The 22,858-nt window shown below is 38.3% G+C and overlaps 1 protein-coding gene across 1 annotated transcript in view; it reads right to left on the reverse strand.

The window, feature by feature from the left end:
• The window catches only part of GUCY2F (guanylate cyclase 2F, retinal), a gene marked incomplete at its 5' end in the record, with an annotated part of 158,497 nt that overhangs the window by 116,582 nt on the left and 19,057 nt on the right, over nt 1–22,858 (reverse strand).

Consider the following 22,858-nt stretch of genomic DNA (forward strand, 5'->3'; position numbering starts at 1 on the left):
TTGTTTGTTTTTTACTTTTGTTTTCCCTTGCCTCACTTGATATTACTTGCTGTGGCAGTTTGTATTAATCTCCAGGCTCGTGTTGCTGGAATTGGCTGGGATTAGTGGTTGTTCTAGTGAAGTTTACTCCCCATATATATAGTTTGTTCCCCTTTTCTCTCTTAGTATTGTTCTTGTCTCTCTTACTTTTTTTTCTTGCTCTTTTCCCAAGTTGATTCACACTCTTTTTTGTTGTTGTTGTTCTTTCTTTTTAATCTCCTTCTTCCACTCCTATTCCCTAATTTGTCTTTCTCTGGTGGTTACCTTTATTGGAGGTTATTAATATCATGAATACAATTCTGTTCAGTGCCTTGTGTGTTGTGCCTGGTTGTATTGTATTTTGTACCTTTAAATCAACGCCGGAGAGAGAGAACTATATAACCAGACATCCGGAGAAGAGAGACCATGGGGAGACAAATAAATAGCCTCCATAGGAAAGAAAAGCAGGCATCACCAGAAAAGGGAGTAAACGAATTAGAGGCAAGCAACCTATCAGAGAAAGAATTCAGAGAAATGGTCATAAGGTGGCTGAAAAGAATGGAAGACAAATTCGACAATATGAGTAAGAACCAAGAGGAAATGAAGAAGAACCAAGAAGAAATGAAAAATGACATCGCTGCTGTAAAGAACTCAATAGAAAGCATCAAGAGTAGACTAGAAGAAGCAGAGGACCGCATAAGTGAGCTAGAAGACAAGATGGAAAAAAATACCCAATTACAACAGCTTCTAGAAACAAAAATTAGAAAGATTGAGGAGAGCCTAAGGGAACTTCGGGACAACACAAAAACAAAACAACATCAGGATAATAGGGGTACCAGAAGGAAAGGAAACTGAGCAAGGAATAGAAAACCTGTTTGAAGAAATAATAACAGAAAACTTCCTTGATATAGGGAAGAAAAAACCCACACAAATGCAAGAAGCTCACAGAGTTCCAAGCAAAATGAACCCCAAAAGATTGACAGCAAGGCACATTATAATTAAGTTGGCAAACACCAACGACAAAGTAAGAACCTTAAAAGCGGCCAGAGAGAGACAGACAGTTACATACAAAGGAACCCCCATCAGACTAGCAACTGATTTCTCAACAGAAACTCATCAGGCCAGAAGGGAATTGAATGAAATATACAAAGTCATGCAAAGGAAGGGTCTAAATCCAAGAATACTGTACCCAGCAAGGCTATCAATCAAAATTGAAGGTGAAATCAGGAGCTTCACAGACAAAAAAGGACTAAGGGAGTTTATCACCACGAAACCAGCAATGAAAGAAATGCTAAAGGGTCTGCTGTAAAAAAAAAAAGAAGACGAAAAGAAAAGAAAGAAATAGGAAGCAAAGAAGGAACACAGGGGTTTAGAATAAAAATGGCGACAAATAAGTACCTATCAATAATAACTTTAAATGTAAATGGATTGAATTCCCCAATAAAAAGACACAGGGTAACAGGGCTGCCTAACCGGGAAGTCCTAGACTGAGGAGCCCCGCGCACAAAGCGGACACATCTCCGCGCCTGGTGCGGATGCGGAGACCACGCCATCTTGAGAAACAGAGCTGCCTGAGACTCGGATCCTGGCTTCTGACACAAACCAGGACCCTGCAGCCACTGGGGACAGAAAACTGCTATCACAGCTTCAGACCAACAGACAACAAGAATCCAGACTTCCCGGCAGAATTCCGTGAGTCAAAGAGCCTATCCCCCTCCCCGCAGGCGTGCAGACAGCGCCATTTTAACTGAAAGACCCGCCCCTTGCCCAAGCCGCAGAACTTTGCGCAGGGACTCGCTCCCCCTCAGGGAATTTGGCGCGCGGGGAACAGAAGCAGCTCCCTGTTGGGGAAATCTGTCAGTGTGCACAGAGGGCTCCCCTTCGGAGAATTTGGGGGAATTTGGTTTGCGGGTCACAGCTCCCCCTTCGGGGAATCTTAGTGCTTGCACAGAGGGGCTTCCCCTTTGGGGAATTTGGCTCGCAGGACAGACTCCGCCCCCCTTCCGGGACTCTGGGAGAGTGCACGGAGCCAGCTCACCTTCAGGAAATTAAGAGTGTGTGCCCTAGCCGGTTTGGCTCAGTAGAGAGAGCACACACAGGACGCAGCTCCACTTCAGGGAATTTGGCACGCCGGACACAGCTGCCTGGGATCCCTGACTCAGCACATTCACACTAAGAGCCAGCGATCCCAATTGTTGGTGCATGCACACACAGGGACCCTGATTCTCAATGAGAAACTGCACATGGCAACAGAGACTCTGACACTCGAGTCTTGGTGCAGACACAGGGAAACTCTGACTCCTGGCACATGATAAGGATCTCATTTTCGGCACATACCAACAGTGTGGTGCAGACAGGGCCCCTGATTCTAAGTGTGCACACGAGACCACACGGAACACTGGGGACACTGACCCTGGGCAAGTCTGGTTCCCACCAACCAAAGGCAGCCACACGTCCTAGTGTCAGAGCACTTCAGTGAAACTCGGGTGGAGCGAAGTCCCCACAGCCCACGGCCCAGGTCCACGCAAATGGAAGCTTGAGCTTTCTGGTGATAACCAGAATGGGGAAACGAAATAACTCACAGAGGAAAGAAAATGTGGAGTCGCCAAGAAAGGAATTCAGTGAAACTGAAGCTTGCAACATGACCGAAAAGGAGTTTAGAGTAATGGTCTTGGAATTTATACTTCGGATGGATGAGAAAATCAACAACTTATGCAAGAATCAGGAAGAAATGAAAAGTGATATAGCTACAACCAAAAACACCATGGAAAGTTTCAACAGTAGACTACAAGAAGCAGAGGACCGAATTAGTGAGTTAGAAGATCAGGTACAGAAACAAGCTCAATCTGAACAGCAATTGGAGAAAAAAATTAAAAAGCAGGAGGAAAGCCTAAGGGAGCTTCGGGACAACATGAAACGAAGTAACATGCGTATAATAGGGCTGCCAGAAGGACAAGAAGAGCAGCAGGGATTAGAAAATCGATTTGAAGAAATAAAGACAGAAAACTTCCCGGATATGGGAAAGATAAAAGTTACGCAAGTACAGAGAGTCCCAAGCAGGATCAAGCCCAAAAGACCCACACCAAGACATGTCATAATTTCAATGGCAAATATGAATGATAAAGAGAGAATCTTAAAGGCGGAAAGAGAGAGACAGAGAGTTACCTACAAAGGAACACCCATCAAATTGTCAAATGATTACTCAACAGAAACACAACAAGCTAGAAGTGAATGGAAGGAGGTATACAAAGTGTTGCAAAGCAAAGGACTGAATCCAAGAATACTATATCCAGCAAGACTATCAATCAAAATTGAAGGGGAAATCAGGAGCTTTACCGACAAAAAAAGGCTCAAGGAGTTTATCACCACCAAACCAGCAATGCATGAATTGCTAAAGAGAATACTGTAAAAAGAAGAAATAAACAGGTAAGAAGGAATACAGACACAAAAATAGATATGACTACAAACAAATACCTTTCAGTAATAACTTTAAATGTAAACAGACTAAATGCTCCAATCAAAAGATATCGAGTAGCTGAATGGATAAAAAAACATGACCCATATATATGCTGTCTACAAGAGACCCACCTCAGAACAAGAGACTCAAACAGATTGAAAGTGAAGGGATGGAAAAATATCTTTCAGGCAAATGGAAATGAAAAAAAAGCTGGGGTAGCAATAGTTATATCTGACAAAATAGACCTCAAAGTAAATGCCATAAGAGATAAAGAAGGACACTTCATAATACTAAAGGGAGAAATCCAACAAGAAGAAATAATTCTGGTAAACATATACACTCCCAACATAGGAGCACCCAAATACATAAAAAAACTCCTGGAGGATTTCAAGGGAGAGATTACTAGCAATACAATCATAGTAGGAGATTTTAATACCCCACTATCACCACTGGACAAATCCTCTAAACAAAAAATCAGCAAAGAAACAGCAATCCTAATGAATCACTAGACCAGATGGAATTAATTGACATCTTCAGAACATTTCTCCCCAAAGCCACAGAATATACATTCTTCTCAAGTGCACATGGGTCATTTTCAAAGATAGACCATATGCTGGGTCACAGGCAAAGTCTCTTCAAATTCAAGAGGATAGAAATTATATCAAGCATCTTCTCAGATCACGGTGGCATAAAACTGGAAATCAACTACAATAAATACAATCCAAAGAAATCAAACACATGGAGACTAAACAGCATGCTATTAAACAAGGACTGGGTCACCAGAGAGATCAAGGAAGAAATAAAAAACATCATGGCAACAAATGACAATGAAAACACAACAATCCAAAATCTATGGGACACAGCGAAAGCAGTCTTCAGAGGGAAGTTCATAGCTCTACAAGCCTATTGCAAAAAACAAGAAGCAATGGTAATAAATTACTTAACCCTACAACTCAAAGAGCTAGAAAAAGAGCAGCAAGAAAAGCCCAGTGTAACCAGAAGAAAGGAAATAACAAAGATCAGAGCAGAGATAAATGACATAGAGACCAAAGAAACAATACAAAAGATCAACAAAACCAAGAGCTGGTTCTTTGAAAGGATAAACAAGATTGATGGACCTCTAGCCAGGCTCACCAAGAAGCAAAGAGAGAGGACCCAAATAAACAAAATCAGAAATGAAAGAGGTGAAATAACAACAGACCTCGCTGAGATACAAAGGATTGTTACAAAATACTACGAACAACTCTATTCCAACAAACTGGACAACCTGGAGGAAATGGACATATTCCTAGAAAAATATAACCTTCCAAAAATCAATCAAGAAGAATCTAAAGAGCTCAATAGGCCAATAACTATGGACGAAATTGAAGCAGTCATCAAAAAGCTTCTGGCAAACAAAAGCCCTGGGCCTGATGGCTTCACAGGAGAGTTTTACCAAACATTCAAGGAAGAACTAAAACCTATCCTCCTCAGACTATTCCAAAAAATTCAAGAAGAAGGAACACTTCCAAGCTCCTTCTATGAAGCCAGCATCACCCTAATACCAAAACCAGATAAAGACAACACAATGAAAGAGAATTACAGACCAATATCCCTCATGAACATAGATGCCAAAATCCTCAACAAAATTCTAGCAAATCGGCTCCAGCAGTACATCAGAAAGATCATATACCATGACCAAGTAGGATTTATCCCAGGAATGCAAGGATGGTACAATATCCGCAAATCAATAAACGTGATACATCACATAAACAAACTGCGAGATAAAAATCACATAGTCATATCAATAGATGCAGAAAAAGTATTTGACAAAATCCAACACCCTTTCTTGATAAAAACTCTCAACAAGGTGGGAATAGAAGGATCATACCTCAACATAATAAAAGCCATATATGACAAACCCACAGCCAACATCATACTCAATGGACAAAAACTAAAACCACTTCCCCTAAGAACAGGAGCAAGACAGGGATGCCCACTCTCACCACTCCTGTTTGACATAGTACTGGAAGTATTAGCTATCACAATTAAGCAAGAAGAAGAAATAAGAGGCATCCAAATTGGAAAAGAAGAAGTGAAGCTGTCCTTATTTGCAGATGACATGTTATTGTACATAAAAAACCCAAAAGATTCCATCAAAAAACTAATAGACTTAATCTCAAAAGAGCCTGGTACTGGCACAAGAACAGACATATAGATCAATGGAACAGAATAGAGAATCCAGATATCGACCCAAACCACTATGCTCAATTAATATTTGGCAAAGGAGTCATGAACATACAATGGAGTCAAGACAGTCTCTTCAATAAATGGTGTTGGGAAAATTGGACAGATACATGCAAAAAAACGAAACTAGATCACCAACTTATACCATACACAAAAATAAACTCAAAATGGATACAGGACTTAAACATAAGACGGGAAACCATAAACATACTAGAGGAATCCACAGGCAACAAAATCTCAGACATATGCCAAAAGAACTTCTTCACTGACACTGCCCCTAGGGCAATGGAAGCTAAAGAGAAAATTAACAAATGGGACTACATCAAAATAAAAAGCTTTTGCACAGCAAAAGAAACATCAACAAAACAACAAGAAAGCCCACTGCATGGGAGAACATATTTGCAAATGCTATCACTGATAAAGTTTTAATCTCCAACATCTATAGGCAGCTTATGCAACTTAATAAAAGGAAGATAAATGATCCAATAAAAAAATGGGCAACGGACCTAAACAGAATATTTTCAAAAGAAGACAGAAGGAAGGCCAAGAGACACATGAAAACATGCTCAAAGTCACTAATTATCCGAGAGATGCAAATCAAATCAACAATGAGGTACCATCTCACACCTGTCAGAATGGCTATCATCAACAAATCAACAATTGACAAGTGTTGGCGAGGATGCGGAGAAAAAGGTACCCTCGTGCACTGCTGGTGGGAATGCAGACTGGTGCAGCCACTGTGGAGAACAGTATGGAGTTTCCTCAAAAAACTGAAAATGGAACCCCCATTTGACCCTGGGAATATATCCAAAGAAACTAGATACACCAATCAGAAAGGATATATGCACCACTATGTTAATAGCAGCACAATTTACAATAGTTAAGATTTGGAAACAGCCTAGGTGCCCGTCAGTAGATGACTGGATCAGAAAACTGTGGTACATCTACACCATGGAATACTATGCTGCCATAAAAAAGAAGGAATTATCATCATTTGCAGCAACCTGGATGGAATTGAAGAACATTATGCTAAGTGAAATAAGCCAGTCAATGAAAGAAAAATACCACATGATCTCACTCATTTATGGATAATAAAGAACATTATAAACTGATGAACAAAAAGATAGATACAGAGACAGTAAAGCATCAAACAGACTTTCAAATTACAGGGGGAAAGTTAGGGAGAGGTGGGGGAGATAAGAAATCAAACGAAGGACTTGTATGCATGCATATAATATAAACAATGGACGCAAAACTCTGGGAGGTGAGGACATGTGTGGGTGTGTGGTGGGGGGGGGCAATGGTAAGATATGTGCACATATAATACCTCAATAAAAAAAATGTCAAAAAAATGAAATAGATGATCCATGTGGTCCCTCCTAGTTCTGAACTCCTATGAAATTTCCAAACTGTTAGTCTAGTCCAGGGATCAAACTTAGCTTGCACACCTTTTTTTTGGCCTATATATGGGTTATTCTTCATCTCTCTGATCTTTTAACATTGGAATGCTCCACAGCTCAGTCCTTTACCCTCTTCTCTATCTGTACTCTTTCCACTGATAATGTCTTCTAGTCTTATGGCTTTAAATACCATTACTTTGTCATAAACCTCCAATTTATATTTCTAGCTCAGGCCTCTTTCCTAAATTCCAGACTGATATGGTCAACTGCCTAATTTGATATATCTACTTGAATGATAAATTTTAATGTACCCAAAATCAAAATTCTAATCTTTATCAAAAATCCCTCTGCTATCTACAATGAGTCTTCCCCAATTTTTAAAAGTTACTCCATGCTTCTAGTCATTCAAGCCAAAAACCTTACCTCAGATAACAGAAATAACTAATATCAGCACAGAAATTAACACCTCAGTTTCGTGAGCTTTATTTCAATGACCTCCCTTTACCACTATGCCTTAACATGTACTATACAAATAGGTATGGTGAATGGATGACATATGCAGCCACCAAGACATCTACCCTTAGATGCCTAGCACACACTGAGGTCCCTTAAGGGGTTTCATTACCTATCCCTCCTGACATTCTCAGATACTTCATTTAATTGTCTTTGGGATTTCTGCAAGATCCTGCCTGTTTTCTGGGGCTTTGGTAGGTTATGACAATATGTGAAGGCTAGAAGGTATAGTACAAAATCAATACTAGTAAAACAAATGAGTAGAAAGCCACAGGGCAGTATGCCCCTGAAAGTAGAGAGAATGTTAATATTCTCTTTTGAAAGACACAGAGCTTTCTGGGAAAGAAACTACATCTACCTACCGCCAAAAGCAAAGATTGAAACTCTTAAAAACAATACCGTCACCTCTGAGTTGTTTTCAAAGGGTTTTCAGCTGGCCAGACTACAGTGCCCTTTGTGTTCTCAGATTGACCCTGTTAGAGCTGACTGACAGTAGCTCTCCAAGATTACTGAAATCTGAACCTTGCTGTTCAGGATTCTCTAGCCTCCACCACATCACACACACACACACACACACACACACACACACACACACACACACGCACACACACACATATACACATGCACAGCTACAAAAGTATGGTATTGTAGAGGGCCTTGAAACTAAGGTGAAAAGCATAGCTGTATCAATAGTATTCCGTTGCAAAAGAGTGACTGTCACAATGGCCCACTCTTATTATAAGGGCTTGGATTTGTGTTCTAGCTGGTTTGTGTTCCTATTTCACCCATTGTGCCCTTCAGCAATGGGAATTGCCTCTTCCCATAAATAAAAGGCGCACTCCATTAGCAACTGTCTCTAGTTGCAGCTGCTCCAAATAATGAGAAGAGGAGGAGGTAGAAAGTGGGACAGGGAAACAAGAACACTCCCCACAACCCTCTGTCCTGGCTTTCGACTACAGCTCCAAAGAAGATAAACATAATTGGCAGGAACTCCTATCAGACAGATGACATCACAGCCCAGAATTGGGAAACCACTGATGACTTATCTGCCTGTAGACCTGAACCTGAATGAATTTTGAATAGTGAATGATAATTAAAAATTATACTTGTTATTCATTGACTTTAGCTACCCCTACCCTCAGCTTTTTGGAGCTTATATCTGAGAGAACAAGGTCTCAGCCAAGAGCAATTATATTTGAATTTGTTGACTATAATGGTTTATGCTGTTATTGAGTTTACTATCATCAGTTCAGAGTTATTGTGCTTGAAAGACACAAAAATATCTTCCAAAAAGTTTTGTCCTTGAAAGCATGCATTAAACCTGGCTTAGAAAGCATCACCTGAAGGACAAAATGATAACATCACTTTTGAACAAAAAGCTAGGCACATGCAGAAATCATGAAACCAAAAGGCAACTGAATTTCAGTTATTAAAGGTGGTACCTCCAATAATGCATTATCTCATCCTTTGGACTTAGCCAAGAGTTTATTATTAGTCCAAGTAATAACCCAATCTGTTTGATATGATACTCATGAATACAATACCTTATTTTATATAAAGAATGAGGTACAAAGACAGTTGTAGTCACTGTGAGCTGCAGGCAACCTTTTCTGACAAACTACGTGGTAGGCCCCATCCTGGAATGCCCCAGTCCTAACCACATTCCCTTCAGCTTAGCATCCCAGGCACCCATATTTAGGGTGATAGAAAACAATAGGTGCAAGGAGCTTAATGTCCTCCAGGCTAGCTGAGAAATACAGAGGACTTCCTTTGCTTAGCCAAATAAGACCACATTTGGAAAAAAACATCCAAAATATGTGTTCCAGAAATATGCATTTGTAGCCAATGGAATTTCATTGAAAAAAGGGAATATAATAAAAGAGAAGCATACAGACAACTAAAACCTTATTTCAGAAGTCTATTCTGTGCCAAAATACAAAGATACAAAGTAATAAAACTTGCCCAATCATCCTGAGACCAAATTAGGAAATTTGTCACTGGTGTCCCACTCCCCTAGTCTCTTCATTCTGATTTATTGTTCTCTTTTCATGGGTCCTCATAAAGCCCTATCACCTCCTATATCAGAGGAAAACAATCCAATAAACCCATTCCAATCAAAGTATTAGTCATTTAGTAATGTTACTTTGAGTAAAGCACTAGACATGGGACACAGTGTAATTGCTTAAAGGCTAATGTGTTGTTAAATGGTCAGGTTTTGGTAGCAGACTTAGGTTGGAATCCTAGCTCTGCCACTTGCAAGCTGTATTGCCTTTGGCCAGTTACCTTGAGCCTCAGTTTCATTGTCCATAAAATGGAGCTTTTAATACCTAATCTGTAGGCTCGATGGGATCATTTATGTAAACTGTAATCGTGCAGAGTAAGTGCTGAACACATAATAGCTACTACTGATTGCATCTCAGAAGAGGAAACAGGACTCTAGTATTATCATCCTGGAATTGCAGTGTTCAAATCTTTTGTTCCAGTCTTGAATTTGTGACCTATAGGTAACAAAGTCCCAGTTTTATACCCAATGTCTTAGTGCCCTGAAATACGAAAACTGTTCCCTTTCACTGCGAAAGATCTTGTTCCTCTTTGTTCTACATTATATTACCTGCACAGGGACTAACCCATAGTAATAATAAAAATAACAACATTGCCCAGTCAGCATGGCTCAGTGGTTAAGCGTCAACCTATGAACCAGGAGTTCAGGGTTTGATTCCTGGTTAGGGCATATGCCCAGGTTGCAGGCTCAGTCCCCAGTGTGGAAAGTGCAGGACAGAGCCGATCAATGATTCTCTCTCATCATTGATGTTTCTATTTCTCTCTCCCTCTCCCTTATTGTCTGAAATCAATAAAAATATATTTAAAATAATAGCAACATTAATAGCAATAATAATTTACATTTATTGATGAGATTAAGGTTCCAGGCAAGCTCTTTATGTGTGTTAACTTGTTAACTTATTTAATCCTCATAACTGTATGAGGTAGTTACTAGTATTATTCTCAATTTAAAAAAATTAAAAAGTTAGAGAGCTTAAGTAAATTCACATCAGTCTGCCTTCAAAGCCCGTGCTCTTAACTACCATGTTATATCTGAGCTTAACAAATACTTGCTTAATTCATTAATGGATTGTGGTAAACTCATCAAAAAAAGTTACATCCTTTTGTAACTTCTTTTTTCCTTCATGACTTCCTGATTAAAGATAGTGAAATATTTTTTTCTTCACTCCTTTCCTTCTCTTAAACATCACTCCCAAACAACAAAGAGAACAAGGAACAAAAACCTCCATATCTAATGGCGTTAGCAGACATCTGTAACTCTAAACCACAGAAAATGAAGATGAAAAGCTGCTACAGGAGTGGCAACTAATTTAGCAGAGTGGAGGGTGATTAAACCTAAGTACTTGAAGAGGTGAATATTGGTAAGCAACAAGCAGATTGCCCCCTGAGAATCCCGGAAAAGCTTAGGAATTAGAGGCACCAATTAGTATGGAAGTTGTTGTAAGGCAGAGCTCTAAAAGAGAGAGGGCTGCTTGAGTGTCTGTATAAAGAGCAGTGAGACATCGTCATCCCCACTTCTACTAAGGACAGTCAGATCTCCATGGAAAAGAGGTTAAATTAATTCAGAGCAGCTCCAGATCTGGGACACTTGATCCAAAGGAAAGTGGGAGTTAGGTGGGCCACACAAAAAAGAGACATGGAGTTAAAGTCTTCATACTTAATAATGAAGAGTCCCAGTCTCCTTCCCTTAATGTGGTTCCTAGTGAGGAGGCAAAAAGGGCTAATTCCAACGTAGCCCTGATATTTGGGGCTAGTGATCTGAATCCAGGCCAGTAAGCTCAGTGTACATTCCTGAAAACCTACCTCTTTCCCAGACACTGGTCTTGCAGAACTGGTTAAAAAGGCCATTGGACTGTAGACAGTACACTTCCCTGAGGGAGGGCTCCTAACTCTGATGCCAGGCCAGACCACCAGATATGGCCTGGAGACCCCCAACACCTGGGGGCCTTCTAGCAAGGCCCGAGAAAAGGACCAGAAGCATAATCCATGCTTGTGGGACAAATATCACAGGGAGGGAGATATAAGGGAGGGTCCCATGCGTGTTCCTTCACTCAGATTTGGAAGACTGTTCCCTGAGTCCGCTGGCGTTATTAAACAGTGTCCCTCCAACTTCCTCAGAAGCGTCCTTGGTGTTCTTGGTCTTCTGCAACACTAGAATAGTGACAGCCAGGATTATGATTCCCAAGAAGGAGATTGGAGCAGTCTTCTCTGAAGAAAGTGACTAGCCCAACAGGCAAGACCTACAGATATTGTCAAAAAAAGAGAAAAAAATCTGTTATCCAGTTGTCCTGTACTGAATCCCACTGGTCAACATACCCACCATGTACATACACCTTCAAATATTTCTTTTGGAGCTTAACTCTTTGTTTTAAACATATTTTTAAAAACAAATCTTTATTGTTGAAAGTATTACTTCTGTCCCCCCTTTTCCCCCATTGACCCCCTCCAGCCCACCCTACCCAGGCTTTCACCACCCTATTGTCTATGTCCATGGATTATGCATATATGCATACAAGGTCTTTGGTTGATTAACTCCCAACCATCCACCCTCCCTGCCTTCCCTCTGAGATTCCACAGTCTGTTCTATGCTCCCATGTCTCTGGATCCATTCTGCTCATCAGTTTATTTTGTTAATTAGATTCCACATATGAGTGAGATCGTGTGATACTTGTCTTTCGCTGACAGGCTTATTTCACTTAGAACTTTACCTCTTAAGTGTAAACAGGCAGGCAGAATCATCAAATATTTAAGGAAAGCTCCAAAAATAAAATAGAAACACTGAAACAAAGGAGCATGAAAAATTAGGAATTGAGGAAAACACAGAGAGAAGATAACTTCAAGGGAACTATAGTGTACATCTTCAAAGAAATAAGAGAAAATACTATACTCATGAAACAAATGCAAAATGTTATTAAAATAAAATAATCAAGCAATGAAAGTTGATTCTTGAAATTAAAACTGTGATAGCAAATTTTGTATTTAAATTAGTAACAGAGTTCTAACAAATATTGAGGAATTCTTCCAGAAAGAAAAATGAAAAACAAAGATATGATAACACAAGAGAAATAATAAGACAAAAGAAAATTAACCCAGGCAATCTTATATCCAACAAAGAGTACTTCCAGAGATAACAAAGACAATATTAAGGAAATTATCAAATAAATAACAAGAAAAATTTCTATGCAGAATAAGCTTCTAGATTGAAAGTCTCCACCAAATGTACAGCATAATATATATCAGACATCATCATGAAATTTCATAATATCAAGAATAAAGAGATAATCTTAAAAGCTTCTGGGGTAGATAAGGAGGAGTGAAAATAGGTTGCATCACAGGATCAAGAATGAGAATGACGAGAGGAGGAAAACTCGCCATCTTGCAAGGAAAGGAAGGTTTTATTGGAGGCCTGACTTTCCACGACAATGGCAAACACTGAACAGCTGTGAGCACCAGAACACCGGCCCCCAATCTGAGCAAACACACGGATTCAAAGGAACTCTTCACTGCACCAAGAAAAGGTCAGATTTTGCGGGGATAAGGAGAGAGAGAACTATATAACCAGACATCCCTAGAAGAGAGACCATGGGGAGACAAAGAAACAGCCCCCACAGAAAAGAAAAGCAGGCATCACCAGAAAAGGAAGTAAACGAATTAGAGGCAAGTAACCTATCAGAGAAAAAATTCAGAGAAATGGTCATAAGGTGGCTGAAAAGAATGGAAGACAAATTCAACAATATGAGTAAGAACCAAGAGGAAATGAAGAAGAACCAAGAAGAAATGAGAAATTACATTACTGCTGTAAAGAACTCAATAGAAAGCATCAAGAGTAGACTAGAAGAAGCAGAGGACCGCATAAGTGAGCTAGAAGACAAGATGGAAAAAAATACCCAAATAGAACAGCTTCTAGAAAAAAAAAAATTAGAAAGCATGAGGAGAGCCTAAGAGAACTTCAGGACAACACGAAACAAAACAACATCCGAATAACAGGGGTACCAGAAGGAATGGAAACTGAGCAAAGAATAGAAAACCTGTTTGAAGAAATAATAACAGAAAACTTCCCTGATATAGGGAAGAAAAAACCCACACAAATGCAAGAAGCTCACAGAGTTCCAAGCAAAATGAACCCCAAAAGACAGACATCAAGGCACATTATAATTAAATTGGCAAATACCAATGACAAAATAAGAATCTTAAAAGTGGCCAGAGAGAGACAGAAAGTTACATACAAAGGAACCCCCATCAGACTAGCAACTGATTTCTCAACAGAAACTCATCAGGCCAGAAGAGAATGGGATGAAATATACAAAGTCATGCAAAGGAAGGGTCTCAATCCAAGAATACTGTACCAAGCAAGGCTATCAATCAAAATTGAAGGTGAAATGAGGAGCTTCACAGACAAAAAAGGACTAAGGGAGTTTATCACCACCAAACCAGCAATGCAAGAAATTCTAAAGGATCTGCTGTAAAAAGAAAGAAAGAAAGAAAGAAAGAAAGAAAGAAAGAAAGAAAGAAAGAAAGAAAGAAAGAAAGAAGGAACACAAGGGTATAGAATAAAAATGGTGACATATAAGTACCTATCAATAATAACTTTAAATGTAAATGGATTGAATGCCCCAATCAAATGACACAGGGTAACTGATTGGATAAGAAAACAAAAACCATATACCTTCTGTCTACAGGAAACCCACCTCAGAAAAAAAGATGCATACAGACTGAGAATGAAGGGATGGAAAAAGGTTTTCCAGGCGAATGGAAATGAAAAAAAAAAAGCTGGGGTAGCAATACTTATATCTGACAAATTAGATCTCAAAGTGAAGGACATAACAAGAGATAATGAAGACCACTTCATAATACTAAAGGGAGAAATCCAACAAGAAGAAATAACTCTGGTAAACATATACGCACCCAATATAGGAGCACACAAATACATAAAAAAACTCCTGGAAGATATCAAAGGAGAGATTGACAGCAATACAATCATAGTAGGAGACTTTGATACCCCACTATCACCATTGCACAAATCATCTAAACAAGAAATCAGCAAAGAAACATCAATCCTAAATAACTCACTAGACCAGATGGAAATAATCAACATCTTCAGAACATTTCAGCCCAAAGCCACAGAATATACATTCTTCTCAAGTACACATGGGTCATTTTCAAAGACATGTTAGGACATAGGCAAAGTCTCTCCAAATTTAAGAAGATAGAAATCATATCAAGTATCTTCTCAGATCACAGCGGCATAAAACTGGAAATTAACTACAATAAAAACAATCCAAAGAAATCAAACACATGGAGACTAAACAGCATGTTATTAAACAATGACTGGTTACCAAAGACATCAAAGAAGAAATAAAAAAACATCATGGCAACAAATGACAATGAAAACACAAAAATCCAAAAACTATGGGACACAGCGAAAGCAGTCCTGAGAGGGAAGTTCATAGCTCTACAAGCCTACTGCAAAAAAACAAGAAACAATGGTAATAAATTACCTAACACAACCACTCAAAGAGTTAGAGAGAGAGCAACAAGAAAAGCCCAGTGTAAGCAGAAGGAAGGCAATAATAAAGATCAGAGTGGAGATAAATGACATAGAGACTAATGAAACAATGCAAGAGATCAACAAAACCAAGGGTTTGTTCTTTGAAAGGATAAGCAAGATTGATGAACCTCTTGCTAGGCTCACCAAGAAGCAAAGAGAGAGGACCCAAATAAACAAAATCAGAAATGCAAGTGGTGAAATAACAACAGACCCCATTGAAATACAAAGGATTGTTACAAAATACTACGAACAACTCTATTCCAACAAACTGGACAACCTGGAGGAAATGGACATATTCCTAGAAAAATATAACCTTCCAAAACTCAAGCAGGAAGAATTTAAACAGCTCAACAGGCCAGTAACTATGGAAGAAATTAAAGCAGTCATCAAAAAGCTTTCGGCAAACAAAAGCCCTGGGCCAGATGGCTTCACAGGAGAGTTTTACCACACATTCAAGGAAGAACTAAAACCTATCCTCCTCAGACTATTCCAAAATATTCAAGAGGAAGGAACACTTCCAGGCTCCTTCTATGAAGCCAGCATCACCCTAATACCAAAACCAGATAAAGACAACACAACAAAAGAGAATTACAGACCAATATCCCTCATGAACATAGATGCCAAAATCCTCAACAAAATTCTAGCAAATAGGATCCAGCAGTGCATCAGAAAGATCATACACCATGACCAAGTAGGATTTATCCCAGGAATGCAAGGATGGTACAATATCCGCAAATCAATAAACATGATACATCACATAAACAAATTAAGGGGGAAAAAATCACATAGTCATATCAATAGATGCAGAAAAAGTATTTGACAAAATCCAACACCCTTTCTTGATAAAAACTCTCAAAAAAGTGGGAATAGAAGGATCATACCTCAACATAATAAAAGCTATATATGACAAACCCACAGCAAACATCATACTCAATGGGCAAAAACTAAAACCATTTCCCCTAAGAACAGGAACAAGACACGATGCCCTCTCTCACCACTCCTGTTTGACATAGTACTGGAAGTATTAGCCATTGCAATTAGACAAGAAGAAGAAATAAGAGGCATCCAAATTGGAAAAGAAGAAGTAAAGCTGTCCTTATTTGCAGATGACATGATATTGTCCATAAAAAACCCGAAAGACTCCATCAAAAACTATTAGACTTAATAAATGAATTCGGCAATGTAGCAGGATACAAAATTAATGCCAAGAAATCTATGACATTTCTATACACCAATGCTGAACTTACAGAAAAAGAGACTAAAAAAGCAATCCCATTTAACATTACACCAAAAAAACTAAGATACCTAAGAATAAACTTAACTAAGGAGGTAAAAGACCTATACGCTGAAAACTACATGACACTGAAAAAAGAAATAGAGGAAGACGTAAACAGATGGAAGAACATACCATGTTCATGGATTGGTAGAATCAACATCATTAAAATGTCCATACTACCCAAAGCAATCTACAGATTCAATGCACTCCCCATCAAAATACCAACAGCATATTTCACAGACCTAGAAAGAACTCTCCAAAAATTCATCTGGAATAAAAAAAGACCCCGAATAGCCACAGCAATCCTGAGAAAGAAGAATAAAGTAGGAGGGATCTCAATACAAGATTTCAAGCTGTATTACAAAGCCACTATTCTCAAAACAGCCTGGTACTGGCACAAGATCAGACATATATATCAATGGAACAGAATAGAGAATCCAGATATCGACCCAAACCACTATGCTCAATTAATATTTGACAAAGGAGGCATGAACATACAATGGAGTCAAGACAGTCTTTTCAATAAATGGTGTTGGGAAAATTGGACAGATACATGCAAAACAATGAAGCTAGATCACCAACTTATACCATACACAAAAATAAACTCAAAATGGACACAGGACTTAAACATAAGATGGGAAACCATAAAAATACTAGAGGAATCCACAGGCAACAAAATCTCAGACATATGCCAAAAGAACTTCTTCACTGACACTGCCCCTAGGGCAATGGAAGCTAAAGAGAAAATTAACAAATGGGACTACATCAAAATAAAAAGCTTTTTCACAGCAAAAGAAACATCAACAAAACAACAAGAAAGCCCACTGCATGGAAGAACATATTTGCAAATGCTATCACTGATAAAGGTTTAATCTCCAACATCTATTGGCAGCTTATGCAACTTAATAAAAGGAAGATAAATGATCCAATAAAAAAATGGGCAATGGACCTAAATAGAATCTTTTCAAAAGAAGACAAAACGAAGGTCAAGAGACACATGAAAACATGCTCAAAGTCACTAATTATCCGAGAGATGCCATTCAAAACAACAATGCGGTACCATCTCACACCTGTCAGAATGGCTATCATCAACAAATCAATAAAGGACAAGTGTTGGCGAGGAAGTGGAGAAAAAGGAACCCTCGTGCACTGCTGGCGGGAACACAGACTGGTGCAGCCACTGTGGAGAACAGTATGGAGTTTCCTCAAAAAACTGAAAATGGAACTCCCATTTGACCCAGTAATCCCACTCCTGGGAATATATCCAAAGAAACTAGAAACACCAATATATATATGCACCCCTATGTTCATAGCAGCACAATTCACAATAGCTAAGATTTGGAAACAACCTAGGTGCCCATCAGCAGATGACTGGATCAGAAAACTGTGGTACATCTACACAATGGAATATTATGCTGCCATAAAAAAGAAGGAATTCTCATCATTTGCAGCAACCTGGATGGAATTGGAGAACATTATGCTAAGTGAAATAAGCCAGTCAATGAAAGAAAAATACCACATGATCTCACTCATTTATAGATAATAAAGAACATTATAAACTGATGAACAAAAAGATAGATACAGAGACAGTAAAGCATCAAACAGACTTTCAAATTACAGGGGGAAGTTTAGGGTGAGGTGGGGAGATAAGAGATCAACCGAAAGAATTGTATGCATGCATATAAGCATAACCAATAGACCCAAAACTCTGGGGGGTGAGGGCATGTATGGGTGTGGGTTGGGGGGGACAATGGTAATATATGTACACATATAATACCTAAATTTTAAAAAAAAGTGGAAAAAAAAAAAGAATGAGGATGACATTGGATTTCTCAACAACAACAATGGAAACTAGAAGCCAATGTGCCATGTCTTCAAATTGCTGAGAAAAATTATTTTTAACCTAGATTTATATACTCAAATAATCAAAAGTGAAGATAGAATAATGACTTTCAGACATGCAAAAATCTCAAAAATTTACCTCCTGTATACCTCTCTTAGAAGCTATTAGAGGATGTGCTCCACCGAATGAGTAAACTAGGAAAATGGGATACATAAGATTCACGAAACAATGGATCCAGCACATAAGAAAGAAGAAAGGAATTTTCAGAGACATGAAAAGGGAGATCTTACCACAATAGTTGTGCAAAAAGTTTAGATTGGAATAGAAAGAGAACAGAGAGCCTCAGGAAAAACAAATGAAATTAATAAGGGATTTAACAGGTTTTATCATATATAAAATTGTTTTGAGAAGTTTCTATAGCTTTATCAGACAGTACTGAAAGACTTAGAAATTTAAATTAATGTAAACAATTTTAAAAATACAGCAATTATGAATCCAGTAAAAATCAAGTTATATGTAAAATGAATTATTACCATAATATACCACATTGATCAGCTATGAATTATATTTATATAGGTATAATATAAAAATACTAAATATAAAGATTGTGATATAACTATATTGAAGGTTTAAAAAAGATAAGGAAGTATATGAAATAACAATTCTCAACTATCAAAGAAAACCTATGAATAGTGCCCAAAATTGATAAATCAAGAGACCAGTGGCAGTAAATGTAGAAGTAAATACCAAAATAGAGACTTAAAAGACATGGAAGTGTTGCTTCTGATGAAGGTTCAGGGGAAGTCTTAGGACTGCTCTGTTGGTGATACAAAACTTTCAGCATTTCTTGACTTTTGAAATTATGTGTATTTATCACTTTTATGGTTTTATTTTTTTGTCTGTTTTACTTTTTAAAGAAGCAAGGGTATAAAAGAAAAGAGGTTGCAAACCATTGCTATAGGCAATATAGCCTTTGTGCAGACATTTCAATTCCACTGTAAGTTATTGGGCAAAGCAAAAATACAGCCATATTTTTCATATTTTTATTGAATCATTTACTACCTACATCTCTCACTAGAATTTAAGCCCCATAAGAGTAGGACAAATGGTGTGCTAGCAAATGTTTATCATCTCCATGAGATGTAATTAAAACTCTTACTTATAGCATTTATCAATTTCTGTGGTGTAAATAAAGATTCTCAATACCTGATTTCAAGCTACCATCATGATGCCACTGACACTGAGTTGAGAAAAGATGCACACTATTGACTTTTTGTGTTTGTTTGTTTGTTTGTTTGTTTAAAATTACAGTTTACATTCAATATTATTTTGTATTAGTTTCAGGTGTATAGCATAGTGGTTAGACAATCATATAGTTTACAAAGTGCTCCCCCCAATATTTCCAGTATCTACCACAAGATTTTTGTCAGTTGTGCATTGTAGCCACAAAATCTAACTGTGTTGCTCAAACAATTTTCACACAATTGACTTTTGTGGACTGACTCCAACACACAACTGACAAAAATCCTGTCTTGTTCACTGTTCTATCTGGAGTTCAACATAGTGTGTGGCACATAGCAGGTACTCAATAAATAGTTGCTGATCTGTTGACTGAATAGGAAAAAAAGCACACACAGGAGCCCAGAGATAAGCAAACATTGAATTACATAATTTGATCTGAGAAAATATCATTTGGATGTTAAAAGTAAAATAATTTTGAAAGCTAGAACTACTGAGTGTCTCTGCCAGTAATTAGAAAACAATAAAGTAGGAAGCTGAAGTCAGATTGTAATTTAATGCTAAATCACATCAAAAAGATCATTCTGGCCCAAAGGAGAGGAAATGGAAAGCAAGGTAGCTATGAGCCAGGCACTCTGCTAAACACTTTACACACCATTACTTTGTTTAATCTTCACAGTAATCTTAGAAGATGTAGACCACTAATCCATTTTACAGATGGGAAAACTGAGACTCAAAAACGTCTAAGTAGCCTGGCAGGTATGGCTCAGTGGTTGAGTGCAAACCCATGGACAAAGAGGTCAGAGATTTGATTCCTGGTCAGGACACATGCCGGGGTTATGGGCTCAATCCCCAGAAGGGGGCATGCAGGAGGCAGCTGATAATGAAGTTTCCCATCAATGTTTCTATCTCTCTATCCCTCACCCTTACTCTCTAGCTAAAATTCAATAAAAATATATTTTAAAATGTCTAAGTAATATAGCCACTATGCTGTACACCTGAAACTAATAAAAAATAATACTGAACATAAATTGTAATTGGAAAAAAAAAGTCTAAGTACCTTGCCCAAGGACACACAACTAATAAGAATGAGAGCTGAGATTTACCAGAGTTTATCTATTTCCTTATTATATGCTCTTTCTGCTATACCAGCTGCCTTAAAAAATACCTTAAAACAATATAATTTAGGAATGGAGGTAGGGAAGCTTTGTTTATCACAAATGTAAAGATAATTGTCTCACTCTTTATCATTCTTTGGTTATGAAGGTAAAGATTAGGCACCTGCAAAGTGGGGGTAGAAGTGCATCTAAACAAGATTCTAAAAAAGCTTTTTATAAGCTTTAAAGTTTTTTCTTTTAGCTCTATTTCCTTGTCTAAAGCTGAGTACAGGCTGCCTAGCAACCAAGCTAATGGTATCTCTTTTTTTGCCTTAATTATCTTTTCCACAAGCTCAAAGAGATTGGCTCAAATATTAAGAAAATGTCTGAATTTTTTGTATCAAAATATCTGCTCATATATATTTACTAGAGACCCGTTTCACAAAGAGATTTGTGCAATAGGCCTTCCTTCCCTTGGCTTCCAGCACCGATTTTCCTCCGGCACCCGGGACCCAGGCCTTTGCTCTGGCTAGAGTCTGCCTTCTTGGTCTTTGCTGCAGACTCTGGAGTCTGCAGTCTTGTCTTCACTACAGCACTCCGCTCCTGTAGATCCCTTCGCCCCCCGCCTTCCCTCTCATAGCAGGCGTCCTGCCCCGCCTGGCCACTCCATGCTTGGAGCAGTTGGGCAGCTGTCATCTTTGGCCTTCTAATTTGCATACTCACTCTGATTGGCTGTGGGCATAGCAGAGGTACGGTCAATTTACATGTTTGTCCATTACTAGGTAAGATAATACACAGGCATGCGCGCACACACACACACACACACACACACACACACACACTCCTCTTTCCCTAAATCCTGTGATTAAAATACAAAGACGATATAGTCTATATCTATGTGATGCCATATCATTGTCAAAAAGTACAAGGATCAACTATATTGTGGCTTGCCTATGAGTATACTAAACAACTGTTATGAACAACCATTCTTGGCAATTTGAGGGATCCTTGCAATTCTTGACCAAATTGATTAATTGTATTCAGTTAAATATATGTGTGTGTGTGTCCAGCACTGTTAATATCTCTGCTAGTCACTTTTTTCATCAGAACAGGAATCAGTAAAATTTTTGCTATCATTACTCAGAAGAGAAAGAGATAAGTAAACCTAAGTGTTATCTGAATCACTTATTCAGAGAGAGAAGCAGTCCACAGGATAAATAAATAAAGAGTGGGTAAAAAGGATAATATATATCATAGAGAATGTGATTTTGTTCACATTTTGTTCACAGTTTTCTAATAGCCATAGGGTAAGTCACAGTGGTCTCATTCATCTTTCTAAATTATTGGTTTAAGTATGAGGATGGGACAAGATTGTGACCAGGACCATGTGGGGAGAAGTTTGCTTGAAGAGCTTCTTTGAGAGGAACATTCCCCATTTTTGTCTATAGACAGGTCCAGCTATATGTGATGTCTGGAACTGTGGCAGCCATCTTGGGCACAAGAGAGCAACCAGATCATACGGTCAAGCTAGCATGCTGTGACTTGTAAAGTGGAAAGATGGAAAAAAACTGATTCACTGAAGACATCATTGAGATGATGAATAACTGACACTGGATCTCCCATAGCTTCAAATTTTGAAAAAGAAAATTACTTGGATCATTTTGTGTTGAGCTGTCTGTTACTTACAGCCAGAAGCATTATAATTAATACAGTATGCTAGCAAATACTAGAGCACTTAAAACTTATTTATGTGTCATTCTAAATACTCCTGAAAATTACTGTCTTCTACATCTGACCTCTAATCTAACTGGCATCTTTGGCTTCCCCATATTCTTCTTTTATTCCTCATCTTTTTTTTATGTGTATATTTTTCCTCTTTGTTTTTGCCTTTACTCTCCATTCTTTTCTCTGTTTTTCCCCTCCCCATTCCTTTTCATTCCTTTGCCCTTAAAAGGCAGTGATTTATACATACATTCATTTAAATATTGTTTCTTATATGTTAGAAGGTAGTAAGTCTTTCTAATTCCAAATTATTTATTTCATATAGAGGTAGCTCTATTAGCAAAAGACACCTGGCCTTTCTTCTCTCCCTAACTTATTTCTTTCCACAAAGGAGAAGTGATTTAATTGGACTGGTTAGTTTGGAAAGAGAACTAAACATGTGTAGCCCGGCCTCTCCT

Source organism: Eptesicus fuscus, chromosome 1, assembly GCF_027574615.1.
Source record: "Eptesicus fuscus isolate TK198812 chromosome 1, DD_ASM_mEF_20220401, whole genome shotgun sequence".
NCBI lineage: Eukaryota > Metazoa > Chordata > Mammalia > Chiroptera > Vespertilionidae > Eptesicus > Eptesicus fuscus.